Genomic DNA, 18,903 nt, shown 5'->3' with positions numbered 1-18,903 from the left:
GGTACAGCAAGCAGGGTGACGGCGCTCGACAGAGGGGCATGTGTCCGACTGCTCTTTACTTGCTAAACAGAGTCACCAAGTGGCCCACGTCTGCCTCTGAAGGCCCAGCTGGCTGTTGGCCCCTCCATGGCCACAACTCAGGCTGTGTCTGCCATATGCTGCCATGGTTTTCCAGCCTGAATTATAAGTAGACCTCAAAGGCCTGCTACCCTCTGTGGTTCTCACTTACTCTTTTTTTTTTTTTCTCCATCAAAATTATTTTAATTCTCCACATGTGAGGCTTAGGGACAAAACAGTCAATACACTGTGTTTGGGGCAGAAGTGGGACACTAGAAAACCTAGACTGTATGCAGTTTTTTATTTCCTGTCCACTCAGCACAGAAACAAATTGCTCATTCCCCTGTCCTGGGGTATCGTGTTGGTCTGTTTGCTTTAGAAAGTAAGCAAGCTGCACTTCTTAGCCCTTAGAGCCCGCTGCAGGGCTTTCAGCCGGCCAGAGCAGTGGTTCTCAAACTTGAGCCTACTCCAAGGCAAGTCTGCGTTGGGGCCCCTCCCAGACTTGGCCCTGTGGGTCTCTTCTTTGGACTGGTCCCATTTCACATCCTGGAGTGTAAACTCTGACCCTAAGTGGAGAGCTTTCCAGAGTTCCCTGAGTTGTTCTAGCACATGGTTGAACCCGAGGAGGTAATGAGAACCCCCCAGTTTGCAGACAGTCGGTCACAAGTGCGGTGTGGCTGGTGTCTGAAGTGGGGGCAGCCTTGCGTGGTCCTCACTTAACTCTCAGGGGCTGTAGCCCAGGATGATGTTAATTGTAACCCCTCACTGGCACCTTCCGGATTATGTAATAAGATCTATGCGTCCCATGTGATTCTCCACCCCGAAAGCCTAGTCTCCGGGCTGGTGACCCTGAGGGTGACCAGGATAACCGGCTAACAAGGCAGAGCCGCCTCCCAAAACGGAGCGAGGAGTGACTTCCTCCGCCAGTGTGTGCTGGAACCTGAGCCTGACCTAGCGAGCCAACGGCCCCACTGAGTCACCCTCGCCGCCGCCCTGTGAGCGACGGGCCCTACCGGCCTGCCCTGTCAGAGGCTGTCCCTGGCAGAGGGTCCAGGTGTTGGTCCCCCGTGTGCTAAAGGGTGACACAGTGACGGGTGGCCTCCTGAAGTAAACTGTGGCACCTAAAGGCTTCAGTGTTGCTTCAAGGGCAAACCTCTTCGCTGAGGCCTGCCTTGCTGCTGTTGCGACTTGTCCCTGACCCCGCGGGATGTGAGAGACCCCTTCCGTGGAGACCGGCAGCTCAATGTCCAGTGTGCTATGCAAATTATAACTCAATATAAAACAAGAAAGAAGGAAAGAAAAGGATAAAGGGAAGGAGCACTTTGTCCCCAATCCCCCAAGGCCCAAGGAATCTTCTCAGCTCGTGGGGGATGGTAAGTCTCCTGGCCGACGTGTCTGGGCACTGTGAGTGTCGCTACCTGTGAACAGGCTGTGAGCCTCCTCCCACATCAGGATGCTGTCACCACTGCTTTCTTGGATCAAGACCACGCCCCGTGAGGCTGACTGGGACACGCCAGGAAGGAGGCCACTCAAGACCACCAGAAGCTGACCAGGCTAACACCAAAGGAGAAAAGGAAAGAAAGGGTCATGGACAGACGAGGGACAAAGAAAGGAAAAACAGGGAAAATTTTTAGCAGCCCAGAGATATAAGCCATTCTGAAAAAATTTAAAAGAAGAAGGGGCAAAGGGGACAGATGATGCTCCAGTCAGCGGCCGTCCTAGGGAGAGGCTGCTGCCTAAGGCACCAGGCTCCTTCGCTACCCCGCTCTCCCTCCAATCAGACAGAAACTAAAAACCTCAGCTGCAGGAGGCTAAAAGGTTGAAACAGAAAACAATTTTTTGAAGAAAAAAAAATCCCTGTAGACACAGGGGAGAAAACAAAAGGTAACTAAATAGATCTATCTATACGTGTGTGTATATATGTGTGTGTACATATATGTATATAATTTTAATGCAAATATAATAAAAATATATTTAGTGAAAATTTAAAAAGTAAAACCTCACTAAAATGGAGTCAGGAGGCCAGAAGGGCTGCTCATGCAGTACTACGCCAACATCAATCACAGGAAGCACTGTCGGTTACAGACCTCAGAAGAAGAACCGTCAAGGAGAAAGAACCGTCCATTACCGGCCCCAACAGGGAAAGATGCACGCTGCATCTCCTACCAGAAGTCAACTACTGAATAAACCCGTTTCTGCTGATAAAGATCACTGACTATTCTATGTTGAAGGTCACCAATACCTATACACGTGTAACTACACTAAAACAAAGGTGCACAAATTGATCCAACTGGAAATCCAAAATTTACACACTAAGAGTTTACGTCACAAATTGTACGATTAGTGCATATTTGGTCCTGTCCAGAACACCCATTGAGACAGCTGGTCCCCGCCAAATGGTCCTTGATGTTTGGCCTGTCAAAAACCATCCAGGCGTATTAGGAAACGTCCTTGGGTTCAAACAGCCGGTAACATTTCTTTATACTTTTGGTTTCCAGGATTAATACATAAAAATACTCTTGTGTTTTATTGGTCCGATAATGTGTGTTGCTGTATTGCCAACAATAACCCTTCTTTGCCTGGTAGCCTAGCTGGTAACAGCACACGGGGTCAGGACTCGAGTCTTGCAGAAGAGCGGGACCAAGGTCCAGTCCTACAGCTAGAGAAATGCACAGAGGACGACCAGCTGAGGCTGGGATCTCGTGATACACGAGTTAATAAGTTAGTAAGTCACTGGGCATGTGGATGGATGTGGCTGGGTCATTCCGTAACGGTGGAGCTTGAAAGGAGGGGCTTGGTCAAAGTACTATGCAAAATAGGCAGCAAACGCATTGACGTGAACACTTGATAGAGCGTCTCACCTGTTTGGGAGGAGTGGGAACAGGTGTGGCTCTCCTACGACCAAGGGTTTGGGTGTCATAGCCGTCATGGCGGGGGGGATACCAGGCATCTAATCAACCTCCCTACAACCATCCTGTCCCCGGGGTTAATGGATAATGTGTCCCTTGAATCGATGTGCTACAGAGATACCCACGAGAAGCATCTGCCGCTATTTGAAGAGGTGACTCCCAGACTTACCTGCCAATTGGCATGGACCACCACACCCCTGGCTGGTACCTACCGACTGGCTGATCCAGCCCGGCTGAACCCAGATGTCAAATCCCTAAGACATTCGTAAGGCTTCCCCCTACCAGTAAACCAATGACCATTGGTCAGACAGCTATAAAAGGGGAAAAAAACCCAAACCTTCTTCTATTGCTTCGTAATATGACATATTTATTTCTCAGCAGAATATGACAGAAATAGTACACTCACAAGAAGAAAAGGCTACATTGTCAACATCTTTGCTATCGTTTCCATTCCTTGAACAGAGATGGGAGTAAAAGGTACCAGCGCTGTGAAGAGAGGAAAATCTGCAATGTCTGTACAACTCCTCAGGATTCGGAAGACACTACAATCATTCAGGATGGGACAGGAAAACACCAGCACAACGTCAGTGTTGAGGGGAACTAAGGAAAACCCTGAATAGGTTAAAATGACATGCAAAGAAGAACCAAGGGCAACACTACTGCAGGTCCTTAGAAGAACTCCCATGACATCCATGATGGAGAGGGCCTGTTAGAACAAAACTCATTACCGAGGTAAGCAAACAGAATTCAAAACAGACATCGACTTCCAAACCCAACTTCGTGGCATGGTTGAATTTCCAGAGGAATATAACACAACCAGACGTGGAAAACAATTTCTTATGCACAATTCTGGGGCCCAAGATGATGGAAGAATTCTTATACAGTTTATGACAATATTCAATACTGAAGTACCAGTACCACATTATTCAGTGATGGCACTGAAACCACACCCTGTATCTTATGGAACGATTTACTGAGCCCCCCAAACTTGTCCGGCAGCGTACCGCGGAAACTGCAGGAATGGAAACAACTTGCTAAGGGCCCCTTCAACTGAGCATCGCCCGGGCGAGCAGGCGCACTGAGGAACTAGAATGACCGACAGTGAACGTTAGATGTCACTGGCTGAAAATTCGCCACAGGTAACATATGGACCGCCCCAAAACTGCACACGTGACCCATGAACAGGCAAGAAGGACAGTCGTGCCTGTGTAGAGAACTTTGACACTCACACCTTACTTCCTGCCAATCATTTTCCGAGCCCCCTCCCCCTCCTGCTCTCTACGTCCACAATAGATACCCCTGAGTAAGACCTGATCAAGGAGACAGATCTGACCTTTGCCTCCTGTCTCCCTGCTTGGATGCCCCGCAGTAAAGCCTGCTCTCTGCAAAAGACTGTTCCCTCAGGATCTGGTCTTTCTGTTGTGCAGCGGGCAAGGAGCCCACTTACTCGGGTACAAATTTTGGCACCCCAGATGGGACCCTAAATCCTGTCTGGACAATTGCTCATGGCTTCTTGGCCCTGCTTCGGGAGTGGGGTCCAGACAACCTGTCTCAGCAGCTGTCTAGGCGACTTTGGCTAGAAGACGCATCCTCAGAACCTCTGCCCTGGCACAGCGTCCACAGCCTTTGGCACATTGCCGGTTCACTTCTGCAGAAAGAAAGGCCCCCGAACAAGATCTCTTCTGGGTGTCTCAGAACAGGGGTTTGAAACCTGTTTTCTCTCATTATGTTAGCAGAGTTGCCATTAGACCCTTGCTCAAAACCCACCAACTCCTCCCTTGAAGAGGAACCCACTAACCCCTCCCTTGAACAGGAACTAACGTATCTTTAAGTCACAGGGTCTGGGCACAAACAAAGGAAGCTATAGGAAGAGAGAAACAAAACCAGATAGAACCAGCTGAAACCAAGATGGCAACGAATCTGACCTCCAACAGACCGTGAGTCTCACTTTATGCTGATCTTACTATTGATACATTAGTGTACTAAATGACACACCTACCGGTGGCCAAGATCAGAGGTCACAGCCCAGAAAAGAACAAGAAAGGGGCGGCGCCCCATTTCCAGAAGAGCTCTGCCTCTTTCCTAGAAAACTAACACCGTGCTCCCCAGCACTGGTCTCACTTCTCCCCTGACTGCCCTTCCTCCTTAAAAGCAAATCCCATTCACCATTAAAGTGAGAAGCTGATTTGTGAACTAAGTTCCTGCTTCTCCATTCTCTGGCCATCGAACAAAGCTTGTGCTGCTTCCACCTTACGTTGGGTTTCATTTTTGGCTGCACGAACCCAAATGGAAGAAGAACCTTCCCCGCCAAGGCAGAGGGCCTCGATCGGGCTAGGGCCCGAGCAGGGGTCCATACGACTTAATTCGGTAACAGTGAGGGTGCGCTGGTATTGACGCTTGTTGGAGGGCCCTGGTATTAGGGGGAGACCCCACTGGCAGGAGAGAAAGGAAGTGAAAGAATCATTCTCAGAGATGCTCTTGATACTTGGAAACTTGAATGTGGTCTAGAAACTCCTGAAAACTGTTGGCTTAAATGTGGTCTCGAATCTGACTCAGAGCAAATTCGTCTGAAAGTGAGGTCTGTGAATGTGAGTGAGGGATGTTATCGTCTATTACTGTTACTTGTTTGAACTGGCTATGTGGGGACTGAGTTTCTCAGTGATCATGACAAACTGTTAGTGAGGCAGCAGTAGGGAAAGGATGGGGTTAAACCAAAGTGTGTTTTGTTTTGTAGAAACTAACCTTTAAGTTGCAGAAAGTTCCAGGCACCAGATGTTCCAAAAAGGTTACAGTGTATTCCAGTCAACAAGATACCACAGTGCAAACAACCAACCAAAAAACAACCAACCACCTACTTGCTCACAGTTTTTGGCAAGCTAGAGTAACCTTTGCCTCATTACAATGATCACGCCTACCCTTTCATGAATATGCATGCTCCCCAGACTTGAAACTCCCCTGGTCCAGCTCTTTGGGGAGTCAGCACTTTGAGAGCTATCTCCCTGTCTCCTGACTTGTCACAAGTAATTAACTGCTTCTGCTTTAATCAAAAACACTTGGGCTTCCCTGGTGGCGCAGTGGTTGAGAGTCCGCCTGCCGATGCAGGGGACACGGGTTCGTGCCCTGGTCCGGGAAGATTCCGCATGCCGCGGAGCGGCTGGGCCCGTGAGCCATGGCCGCTGAGCCTGCACTTCCGGAGCCTGTGTTCCGCAATGGGAGAGGCCACAACAGTGAGAGGCCCACATACCGCAAAAAAAACCCCCAAAAAAACACTTGATGTGTTCACTGGCTACACGCCCCATGCGAGCGACGGACTCATTGCATCGGTAACAAAACTCCCTCTACGAATTCACCTCATGAGGGTTTTCTGATTCCAAGAAAAGAGGCACCATTCCCTCTGATCCTTTGGGATGTTCCCAAGGGACTAAGAAATTTACAGGGGTATTGGAGCATTTGCTCATGACAGGTAATGGCTTCAAAGGGGCCCCCTTTTAAAGAAACAACATCTTTTCAGGCCTTCATTTTCACGGTGAAGCAGTCACCTTGTTTCAAGCCGGTATTTGCCTGAACCCAGGCACCGGTGACACATACTTCCTGCAAACACCACACAGTCAGTGTTCTTAGAGAGCCTCTGTTTGCCGTGGCCAGATGGAAAAAGCCCCTAAAATGGGAAATGCAAATGGTACACCGAAATGCAGCCTGTTGAGATGCATTCTCCAAAACTGGGGCGCTTTCAGTTACGAGCCTATGAAAAGGAAAAAGACGATATTGTTCTGTGACACTACCTGGCTGCAATACTCTCTAGAATTGGGGGAGCAGCGGCCTGAGAACGGATCTCCGAACTACAATGCCAACTTGCAGTTAGACTTATTTTGTAAAAAAGGAAGAAAAACGGCATCAGTTTCCTTATGTATAGTCTTTCACGTTATATCAAGATAAGGTAATTCAAAAGAAATGTAGGGTCATGGTGCAACGGGAGAAACCCTAAAAGACCCCCGTGCTGCTGGAGCGAGACAAGGAAAAAGAGAGGCTTCCCTGGTGGTGCAGCGGTTAAGAATCTGCCTGCCAATGCAGGGGACATGGGTTCGAGCCCTGGTCCAGGAAGATCCCCCATGCCACAAAGCAACTAAGCCTGTGCACCACAACTACTGAGCCTGCGCTCTAGAGCCCGCGAGCCACAACTACTGAGGCCACACGCCACAACTACTGAAGCCCACGCGCCTAGAGCCCATGCTCCGCAAAAGGAGAAGCCACCACAGTGAGAAGCCCACGCGCCGCAACAAAGAGTAGCCCCTGCTCGACGCAACTAGAGAAAGCCCGCACGCAACAACGAAGACCCAACGCAGCCAAAAATAAATAAATAAATTTTAAAAAAGAAAAAGAAAAAAATAATAATCACTAACTCACAGGGTCACTGAAGAGATTTAAAAAAAAGCAAGTGCTCATAGGAGGAACTGACACCGCAGGTCAGCCTCAAGGCCTGGTACACCTCCACACCCCACTGTCAACACCTGACCTGTGCAACTGGAGGAATAACATGCCTGCACACCAGGACGATCCCAAGAAAACGGAACATCTTTTCTCCCCCATTTTTGCTACCTCCAAGCCAACCTGGGGAGATCTTCAAACCCTCCTTAACACGCTCCTCACTTCTGAGGAAGGCAGAATGGTCGTGGGAAAGGCAAGACAGGAGGCCGACAGGACTCACAAGGCCACTCCAGGCAAGCCGGTGAGGGCAGGAGCTGCCCTTGCTGTCCCCCTCGCTGAACCGGGATGGGACCCAAACAAGCCTGGAGACAAATAAGCTTGACCACTACAGAGGCCTCATTATCTCAGGACTGCAGACAGGGGTTTCCAAGCAGGGGCGCCTTAACAAAGTTCAGGAACTGAGGCCCAAACCCGACAAAAACCCTTCAGAATTCCTGGGGAGAATCTTTGAGACGTACAGGCAGTTGACTGATATAGATCCAGAAGATCCTAGCAAAGGTAATAAAATATGACTTTTATTACCTAGACTGCTCCTGACATCCAGAAAAAACTGCAAAAAGTGGATGGCGTGGGACTTCCCTGGTGATCCAGCGGTTAAGAATCTGTCTTCCAATGCAGGCGACACGGGTTCGATCCCTGGTCGGGGAATTAAGATCCCACGTGCCGCAACTATTGAGCCCACGTGCTCTGGAGCCCAAGCGCCACAACTAGAGAGAAGCCCGTGTGCTGCAACGAAGAGCCCACGTGCTGCAACGAAGAGCCCACATGCCACAACTAAGATCCAACACAGCCAAATAAATAAATAGATAAATAAATATTAAAAAAAAGGGTGGGTGGCGTATTCAGAATGCCTATGTCAGCTATGTCAGATTCAAGAACGCCCCCACCATTTGGGGGGAAGCCTTAGCCAAAGACTTAAGGGATCTACAGTTATAGGGGGAACCTTACTCCAGTATGTAGATAACATTTTGATTACCAGTAAAACCAAAGAAGCTTCAGACAGAAACACAGTTTGGTCTCTTAATTTCCTGGCTGATCGAGGATACAAAATATCAAAGAAAAGGGCCCAAATCTCTCAATCCAATGCTAAATATTTGGGATTTGAATGATCTCAAGGACGGAGGATCTTGTTCCCGGACCAAAGGGAAGTCTTGGAAAGGGTGGTAATACCAACAACTCAGAGACAATTACAGGGATTCCTGGGTATGGCAGGATTCTTCTGTGACTGAATTCCTAATTTGGGGCTCATTGCCAAACCTTCGTACGAGACCCTTAAAGGGAGAGAGAGTGATCCTCTAGGTTGGGCTGGAGAATGCCAGAAGGCGTACTTCACCATCAAAAAAAGATTGTTAATGGCTCCAGATGGGTCTCCTAGAGCTCAGAAAACGCTTCGGCCTCCTTTACAGAAGTAAAAGGATGTTTGTTTCACTTTCACAATCACGGGGGTGAAAAATATCTTCTTTGGGTCTAACACAGGAATATCGGACAACAGAAAGCAACACCTGTGTTTGGAGACTTCCATTAATGACTCTGGAGGATGTAAATGAACTTTTGAGTATACTGTGGAGAATGCAGATGAAAATGACTGAATGGATTATGTTGAAAGAGTATATGTCTGTGGAAGGTGTGACAGAGGCAGAAGACCACAGCTCCAGGATTTCCACCAGAAACTTGGAATGTTTATACATCAGGATTGAATGGTGATCAAAGGATGAACAATGCAGTGCAAGGCTGGCAAAGCACATTTCAAAAGCTGATGGTAGAACATCGTCCTTCAATTTGGAGATTTACTGAAGTTTAAAAGATGAACAGCAAAGCAATGAACAAGTCATCACCCAGCTTCTTGGTGGTCACACTCAAATATGGCCACCAGCTTCATAATGATACCCACAAAATCAAATTCATATAACCAAAACTGTTAACATATATAACTAATATAAAGCCAGTAATCAGGTCGATGTATACGTGAGAGCAGCAAATGCTCATCCACTTAAGAAAAACCCGCTGAACTTCATGGCAAGGATAGAACAAGAACAAATGTGAGGGAGAGGGGAAGATGGCGGAAGAGTAAGACGCGGAGATCACCTTCCTCCCCACAGATACACCAGAAATGCATCTACACGTGGAACAACAACTACAGAACACCTACTGAACGCTGGCAGAAGACCTCAGACCTCCCAAAAGGCAAGGAACTCCCCACGTACCTGGGTAGGGCAAAAGAAAAAAGAATAAACAGAGACAGAAGGATAGGGACGGGACCTGCACCAGCGGGAGGGAGCTGTGAAGGAGGAAAGGAAACACACTAGGAAGCCCCTTCGCGGGCGGAGACTGCGGGTGGCGCAGGGGGAAAGCTTCGGGGCCGTGGAGGAGAGCACAGCAACAGCGGTGCAGAGGGCAAAGCGGAAAGATTCCCGCACAGAGGATCAGGGCCGACCGGCACTCACCAGGCCGAGAGGCTTGTCTGCTCGCCCGCCGGGGCGGGCGGGGCTGTGAACTGAGGCTCGGGCTTTGGTCGGAGCGCCGGGAGAGGACTGGGGTTGGCGGCTTGAACACAGCCTGAAGGGGTTAGTGCGCCACGGCTGGCCGGGAGGGAATCCGGGGGAAAGTCTGGAGCTGCCGAAGAGGCAAGAGACTCTTTCTTCCCTCTTTGTTTCCTGGTGCGCGAGGAGAGGGCATTAAGAAAGCTGCTTAAAGGAGCTCCAAAGACGAGCGCGAGCCACGGCTAACAGCACGGACCCCAGGGACGGGCATGAGACGCTAAGGCTGCTGCTGCCGCCACCAAGAAGCCTGTGTGCGAGCACAGGTCACTATCCACACCCCCCTTCCGGGGAGCCTGTGCAGCCCGCCACTGCCAGGGTCCCGGGATCCAGGGACGACTTCCCCGGGAGAACGCACGGCGCACCTCAGGCTGGTGCAACGTCACGCTGGCCTCTGCCGCCGCAGGCCCGCCCCGCATCGTGCCCCCCCCCACCACGGCCTGAGTGAGCCAGAGTCCGCGAATCAGCGGCTCCTTTAAACCCGTCCTGTCTGAGCAAAGAACAGACGCCCTCCAGCGACCTACACGCAGAGGCGGGGCCAAATCCAAAGCTGAGCCCCGGGAACGGTGAGAACAAAGAAGAGAAAGGGAAATCTCTCCCAGCAGCCTCAGGAGCAGCGGATTAAAGCTCCACAATCAACTTGATGGACCCTGCATCTGTGGAATACATGAATAGACAACGAATCATCCCAAATTGAGGAGGTGGACTTTGAGAGCAAGATATATTATTTTTTCCCCTTTTCCTCTTTTTGTGAGTGTTTATGTGAATGCTTCTGTGTGAGATTTTGTCTGTATAGCTTTGCTTTCAACCATTTGTCCTAGGGTTCTGTCCGTCCGTTTTTTTTTGTTTTTTTTTACTTAAAAATTTTTTTTTCTTAATAATTTTTTATTTTAATAACTTTATTTTATTTTATCTTACTTTATTTTATTTTATCCTCTTTCTTTCTACTTTTTCTCCCTTTTACTCTCAGCCGTGTGGATGAAAGGATTTTGGTGCTGCACCCAGGAGTCAGTGCTGTGCCGCTGAGGTGGGAGAGCCAACTTCAGGACACTGGACCACAAGAGACCTCCCAGCTCCACGTAATATCAAACGGTGAAAGCTCTCCCAGAGATCTCCATCTCAACACCAACACCCAGCTTCACTCAACGACCAGCAAACTACAGTGCTGGACACCCTATGCCAAACAACTAGCAAGACAGGAACACAACCCCACCCATTAGCAGAGAGGCTGCCTAAAATCATAGTAAGGCCACAGACACCCCAAAACACACCACCAGACGTGGACTTGCCCACCAGGAAGAAATGATCCAGTCTCATCCACCAGAACACAGGCACTAGTCCCCTCCACCAGGAAGCCTACACAACCCACTGAACCAACCTTAGCCACTGGGGACAGACACCAAAAACAACAGGAACTACGAACCTGCAGCATGCAAAAAGGAGACCCCAAACACAGTAAGATAAGTAAAATGAGAAGACATAAAAACACACAGCAGATGAAGGAGCAAGATAAAAACCCACCAGACCTAACAAATGAAGAGGAAATAGGCAGTCTACCTGAAAAAGAATACAGAATAATGATAGTAAAGATGATCCAAAATCTTGGAAATACAATAGAGAAAATTCAAGAAACATTTAACAAGGACCTAGAAGAACTAAAGATGAAACAAGCAACGATGAACAACACAATAAGTGAAATTAAAAATACTCTAGAAGGGATCAATAGCAGAATAACTGAGGCAGAAGAACGGATAAGTGACCTGGAAGATAAAATAGTGGAAATAACTACTGCAGAACAGAATGAAGAAAAAAGAATGAAAAGAACTGAGGACAGTCTCAGAGACCTCTGGGACAACATGAAACACACCAACATTCGAATTATAGGGATCCCAGAAGAAGAAGAGAAAAAGAAAAGGACTGAGAAAATATGTGAAGAGATTATAGTTGAAAACTTCCCTAATATGGGAAAGGAAATAGTTAATCAAGTCCAGGAAGCACAGAGAGTCCCATACAGGATAAATCCAAGGAGAAATACACCAAGACACATATTAATCAAACTGTCAAAAATTAAATACAAAGAAAACATATTAAAAGCAGCAAGGGAAAAACAACAAATAACACATAAGGGAATTCCCATAAGGTTAACAGCTGATCTCTCAGCAGAAACTCTGCAAGCCAGAAGGGACTGGCAGGACATATTTAAAGTGATGAAAGGGAAAAACCAAGATTACTCTATCCAGCAAGGAGCTCATTCAGAATTCATGGAGAAATTAAAACCTTTACAGACAAGCAAAAGCTGTGAGAGTTCAGCACCACCAAACCAGCTTTACAACAAATGCTTTACAACAAAACCAGCTTTACAACAAAAGCTTTACAACAAAAGGAACTTCTCTAGGCAAGAAACACAAGAGAAGGAAAAGACCTACAATAACAAACCTAAAACAATTAAGAAAATGGGAATAGGAACATACATATCGATAATTACCTGAAATGTAAATGGATTAAATGCTCCCACCAAAAGACGCAGACTGGCTGAATGGATACAAAAACAAGACCCATATATATGCTGTCCACAAGAGACCCACTTCAGACCTAAGGACACATATAGACTGAAAGTGAGGGGATGGAAAAAGATATTCCATGCAAATGGAAACCACAAGAAAGCTGGAATAGCAATTCTCATATCAGACAAAATAGACTTTAAAATAAAGACTATTACAAGAGACAAAGAAGGACACTACATAATGATCAAGGGATCGATCCAAGAAGAAGATATAACAAGTGTAAATATTTATGCACCCAACATAGGAGCACCTCAATACATAAGGCAAATGCTAACAGCCATAAAAGGGGAAATCGACAGTAACAAATTCATAGTAGGGGACTTTAACACCCCACTCTCACCAATGGACAGATCATCCAAAATGAAAATAAATAAGGAAGCACAAGCTTTAAATGATACATTAAACAAGATGGACTTAATTGATATTTATAGGACACTCCATCCAAAAACAACAGAATACACATTTTTCTCAAGTGCTCATGGAACATTCTCCAGGATAGATATCTTGGGTCACAAATCAATCCTTGCTAAATTTAAGAAAATTGAAATTGTATCAAGTATCTTTTCCGACCACAACGCTATGAGACTAGATATCAATTACAGGAAAAGATCTGTAAAAAATACAAACACATGGAGGCTAAACAATACACTACTTAATAACGAAGTGATCACTTAAGAAATCAAAGAGGAAATCAAAAAATACCTAGAAACAAATGACAATGGAGACACAACAACCCAAAACCTATGGGATGCAGCAAAAGCAGTTCTAAGAGGGAATTTTATAGCAATACAATCCTACCTTAAGAAACATAAACATCTCGAATAAACAACCTAACCTTGCACCTAAAGCAATTAGAGAAAGAAGAACAAAAAACCCCAAAGTTAGCAGAAGGAAAGAAATCATAAAGATCAGATCAGAAATAAATGAAAAAGAAATGAAACGATAGCAAAGATCAATAAAACTAAAAGCTGGTTCTTTGAGAAGATAAACAAAATAGATAAACCATTAGCCAGACTCATCAAGAAAAAAAGGGAAAAGACTCAAATCAATAGAATTAGAAATGAAAAAGGAGAGTAACAATTGACACTACAGAAATACAAAAGATCATGAGAGATTACTACAAGCAACTCTATGCCAATAAAATGGACAACCTGGAAGAAATGGACAAATTCTTAGAAATGCACAACCTGCCAAGACTGAATCAGGAAGAAATAGAAAATATGAACAGACCAATCACAAGCACTGAAATTGAAACTGTGATTAAAAATCTACCAACAAACAAAAGCCCAGGACCAGATGGCCTCACAGGCGAATTTTATCAAACATTTAGAGAAGAGCTAACACCTATCCTTCTCAAACTCCTCCAAAATATAGCAGAGGGAGGAACACTCCCAAACTCATTCTACGAGGCCACCATCACCTTGATACCAAAACTAGACAAGGATGTCACAAAGAAAGAAAACTACAGGCCAATATCACTGATGAACATAGATGCAAAAATCCTCAACAAAATACTAGCAAACAGAATCCAACAGCACATTAAAAGGATCATACACCATGATCAAGTGGGGATTATTCCAGCAGTGCAAGGATTCAATATATGCAAATCAATCAACGTGATACACCATACTAACAAATTGAATGAGAAAAACCATATGATCATCTCAACAGATGCAGAGACAGCTTTCAACAAAATTCAACACCCATTTATGATAAAAACCCTGCAGAAAGTAGGCATAGAGGGAACTTTCCTCAACATAATAAAGGCCATATATGACAAACCCACAGCCAACATCGTCCTCAATGGTGAAAAACTGAAACCATTTCCACTAAGATCAGGAACAAGACAAGGTTGCCCACTCTCACCACTCTTATTCAACACAGTTTTGGAAGTTTTAGCCACAGCAATCAGAGAAGAAAAGGAAATAAAAGGAATCCAAATCAGAAAAGAAGAAGTAAAGCTGTCACTGTTTTCAGATGACATGATGCTATACGTAGAGAATCCAAAAAATGCTACCAGAAAACTACTAGAGCTAATCAATGAATTTGGTAAAGTAGCAGGATACAAAATTAATGCACAGAAATCTCTGACATTCCTATACACTAATGATGAAATATCTGAAAGTGAAATTAAGAAAACACTCCCATTTATCATTGCAACAAAAAGAATAAAATAACTAGGAATAAACCTACCTAAGGAGACAAAAGACCTGTATGCAGAAAATTATAAGACACTGATGAAAGAATTTAAAGATGATACAAATAGATGGAGAGATATACCATGTTTGGATTGGAAGAATCAACATTGTGAAAATGACTCTACTACCCCAAGCAATCTACAGATTCAATGCAATCGCTATCAAACTACCACTGGCATTTTTCACAGAACTAGAACAAAGAATTTCACAATTTGTATGGAAACACAAAAGACCCCAAATAGCCAAAGCAATCTTGAGAACGAAAAATGGAGCTGAAGGAATCAGGCTCCCTGACTTCAGACTATACTACAAAGCCACAGTAATCAAGACAGTATGGTACTGGCACAAAAACAGAAATATAGATCAATGGAACAGGATAGAAAGCCCAGAGATAAATCCACACACATATGGTCACCTTATCTTTGATAAAGGAGGCAGGAATGTACAGTGGAAAAAGGACAGCCTCTTCAATAAGTGGTGCTGGGAAAACTGGACTTGAGGATACGGGGAGGGGGAAGGGTAAGCTGTGACAAAGCGAGAGAGAGGCATGGACATATATACACTACCAAACGTAAGGTAGGTAGCTAGTGGGAAGCAGCCGCATAGCACAGGGAGATCAGCTCGGTGCTTTGTGACCGCCTGTAGGGGTGGGATAGGGAGGGTGGGAGACACAAGAGGGAAGAGATATGGGAACAAATGTATATGTATAACTGATTCACTTTGTTATAAAGCAGAAACTAACACACCATTGTAAGGCAATTATACTCCAATAAAGATGTTAAAAAAAAAAAGAAACGAAGACCCAACACATCCATAAATAAATAAATAAAATAAAAAAGTAAAAAAAAAAGATGTGGCACATATATACAATGGAATATTACTCAGCCATAAAAAGAAACAAAATTGAGTTATCTGCAGCGAGGTGGATGGACCTAGGGTCTGTCATACAGAGTGAAGTAAGTCAGAAAGAGAAAGACAAATACCATATGCTAACACATATATATGGAATCTAAGAAAAAAAAAATGTCATGAAGAACCTAGGGGTAAGACAGCAATAAAGGCACAGAGCTACTAAAGAATGGACTTGACGATATGGGGAGGCAGAAGGGTAAGCTGTGACAAAGTGAGAGAGTGGCATGGACATATATACACTACCAAACATAAAACAGATAGCTAGTGGGAAGCAGCCGCATAGCACAGGGAGATCAGCTCGGTGCTTTGTGACCACCTAGAGGGGTGGGATAGGGAGGGTGGGAGATACAAGAGGGAAGAGATATGGGAACATATGTATATGTATAACTGATTCACTGTTGTGAAGCAGAAACTAACACATCACTGTAAAGCAATTATACTCCAATAAAGATGTAAAAAATAATAATAATAAATGTGAAATCCAAAATTCATCATGAATTACAGTAAAAATAAGTAAAATTTTAACAAAGTTAAATTTTTGTATTATTTAACAAATCATGGACCAGATGTCTCAAGGGATGTTTTGAACAGGACCAAATGTCCTGCAAGGGGTCTCTGTCATTACTGTGAAAAGCCAGGACCTTGGAAGAAACACTGCTCCAAGCTTAAGCACTCCAGGTACCTTCGGCCCTCCAGCCAGCCTTTCCAATGTCCTCCTATGCCCAATGACAGGACTCCCAAGAGACTACAGGTGCTTTTCCCAATCCTTCCCACAACTGACTTGGAGAAACCACTCTCCAGGCTGGGAATGAATCTTCCTGTCCTTACTGACACCAGAGCTACACTCTCAGTGCTCAACTCCATCACCACTGAAGAGCTCCTGCTTTAGAGTTCTAAAAAGTTCAATTAGTGGGTCTCAACAAGTTCCTAGCTCTAAATTCCCTTTTCTTAGTCCCTCTACGAGATACCCGTTCTTTTCTCCTTAGCTCCTCTGCTCTTATTAATTTACAGGACCAAGACTTCTTAGAAAACTATCCTGCTGGAATATCCTTCTCTCAAAAGGTGGAAATAATTCTAGAACTTGACAGAAGCAACCAAAATAGCCAACTAGGTGAATCAAATACCCCTTCAACATCTTTTATTTGCTCTGTCTCTGATGGCACTAGAGCCAATTCCAAGGACACTGATCATATATCCCTATTGGATCAGCTACCACCCTCCTTATGGGCAAAATCCTCAACTGATATTGGCAGAATCCACAGTGCAGCTCCTATTAAGATCCAAGTAGATCCCTCAAGACCTCTCCCCAGAATTAATCAGTATCCTGTGAATAAGGCATTAATCCAATATATGAGACTAAGGCCCGGGGCCTCGTTATCCCCTGCACCAGTCCCTGCAACACTCCTACTTTACCTGTGAAGAAACCAAATGGCCACGGATGGAGGCTTGTCCAGGACCTCTGAGACATAAACAATACTGTCATCCTTTGCCACACTGCTGTCCCCAGTTCCCACACTTTATTAGCCACCATCCCTACTAGCAGCAATTTTTTTTTTATTATTGATTCATGTAGTGCTTGCTTTATTTTTCTTTAGTACCCCAGTAGATAAAGCTAGTCAGAGGGCTTCCCTGGTGGTGCAGTGGTTAAGATTCTGCCTGCCAATGCAGGGGATGTGGGTTTGAGCCCTAGTCCGGGATGATCCCACATGCTGCAGAGCAAATAAGCCTGTGCGCCACAACTGCTGAGCCTGCATGCCACAACTACTGAAGCCCACGTGCCTAGAGCCCATGCTCCACAACAAGAGAAGGCACCGCAATGAGAAGCCCATGCACCGCAACAAAGAGTAGCCCCCACCGCTCGCCGCAACTAAAGAAAGCCCACGTGCAGCAACAAAGACCCAACACAGCCATAAATAAATAAATAAATAATTAATTAATTAAAAAAAAAAAAGCTAGTCAATATCTTTTCACCTTTACTTGGTAGGGACAGCAGTACACCTGGATAGCAATGTCCCAGAGTTTCACTGAAAGTCCTTCTGATTTCTCACAAACTTTAAAGGCTGATCTAGATGATATCAAGTTCCCTGGAGGCTTCACTTTAATACAACATGTGGATGACTTATCTCTCTGCTCCCCTTCACAAGTCTCCTCACAAGAAGACATAGCATCTATTGGCTAAACTCCTAGCCTAAAAGTGACCAAGTCTCTAAGGAAAAACTACAATTTGTTCACACAAGTTCAAAATTTAGGACATTTAATCTCAGAACAAGGGCTGCATTTAGATCCAGTCAGGCTTTATGGCACCCTGAACGTCCCAACGCTCAAAACCAAACTCCAACGGCAAGGTTTTCCTGGATTGGCAAGCTATTGTCACAACTGGATCCCAAACTTTTCCCTTATGGCCCAACCTTTATATGCCTTGTTAAAAACTACTAAACCTAACCCTATCTTCTGGGGAGATTCAGATGGCATGACTTTTCAAATCTTAAAGTTTAATAAACCCCCCTGCCCTTGGACATCCCAATGATCAACTCCCTTTCTTCCTTTTTGTATGAAAAAGAAGGGAATGTCCTTGGGGCACTCACCCCAAAGCAAGGGGATCACCACAAACCCACAGGATATTACAGCCAACAGCTAGATCCCACAGCCTGGGATACCTCCCCTCCCCTGCCTCAGGGCTATACCTGCTGCCGTTCTTGCAAAGGCCCCTGAGGAAACAGTCATGAGACTGCTCTTAACCATTTTGGGCCACATGCTGTCAAAGCTCTTAACTCTCATACTCAACGTCTTTCAGTACACCATCTCACTTCCTAGGAAATTCTCCTGTTAACTGTCCCTTATATATCACTCTTACTTGCTGTAATAACTTTAACCCTGCTTCTTTTCTCCCCACCTCTGCTGAAAAAACCCTCACGATTGCTTAATATTGACAGATCACCTTCTCACCCCCCATGATGACTTATAGAAAACTCTTTTGGATAATGTTGACACTTCATGGTTCACTGACAGTTCTCACTGGAAAGATGAAAATGGTAGATATTGTGCAGGATACGCAATATCAACTCCTTTTGCGTAACTGAAGCAGCACCTTTGCCTTTGGCTGCTTCGGCCAAACAAGCCAAACCACACACACTCACAGGGGCCTGTATCCTAGCCAAGGGCAAAAGTTTCAAAGTTTATTCCAATAGTAGATACAACTTTGGAGTGGCTCACGATTTCGGAATGTTATGGAGACAACATG

At 45.3% G+C, this 18,903-nt stretch overlaps 1 protein-coding gene across 5 annotated transcripts in view; it reads right to left on the bottom strand.

Moving 5' to 3' along the window:
• Positions 1 to 18,903, bottom strand: part of LONRF2 (LON peptidase N-terminal domain and ring finger 2) — an 88,356-nt gene that overhangs the window by 8,812 nt on the left and 60,641 nt on the right. The window lies entirely within an intron of this gene.

The sequence above is a fragment of the Globicephala melas genome, chromosome 12 (genome assembly GCF_963455315.2).
Source record: "Globicephala melas chromosome 12, mGloMel1.2, whole genome shotgun sequence".
Classification (NCBI taxonomy): domain Eukaryota; kingdom Metazoa; phylum Chordata; class Mammalia; order Artiodactyla; family Delphinidae; genus Globicephala; species Globicephala melas.
This window is presented reverse-complemented; position numbering and strand designations above follow the sequence as displayed.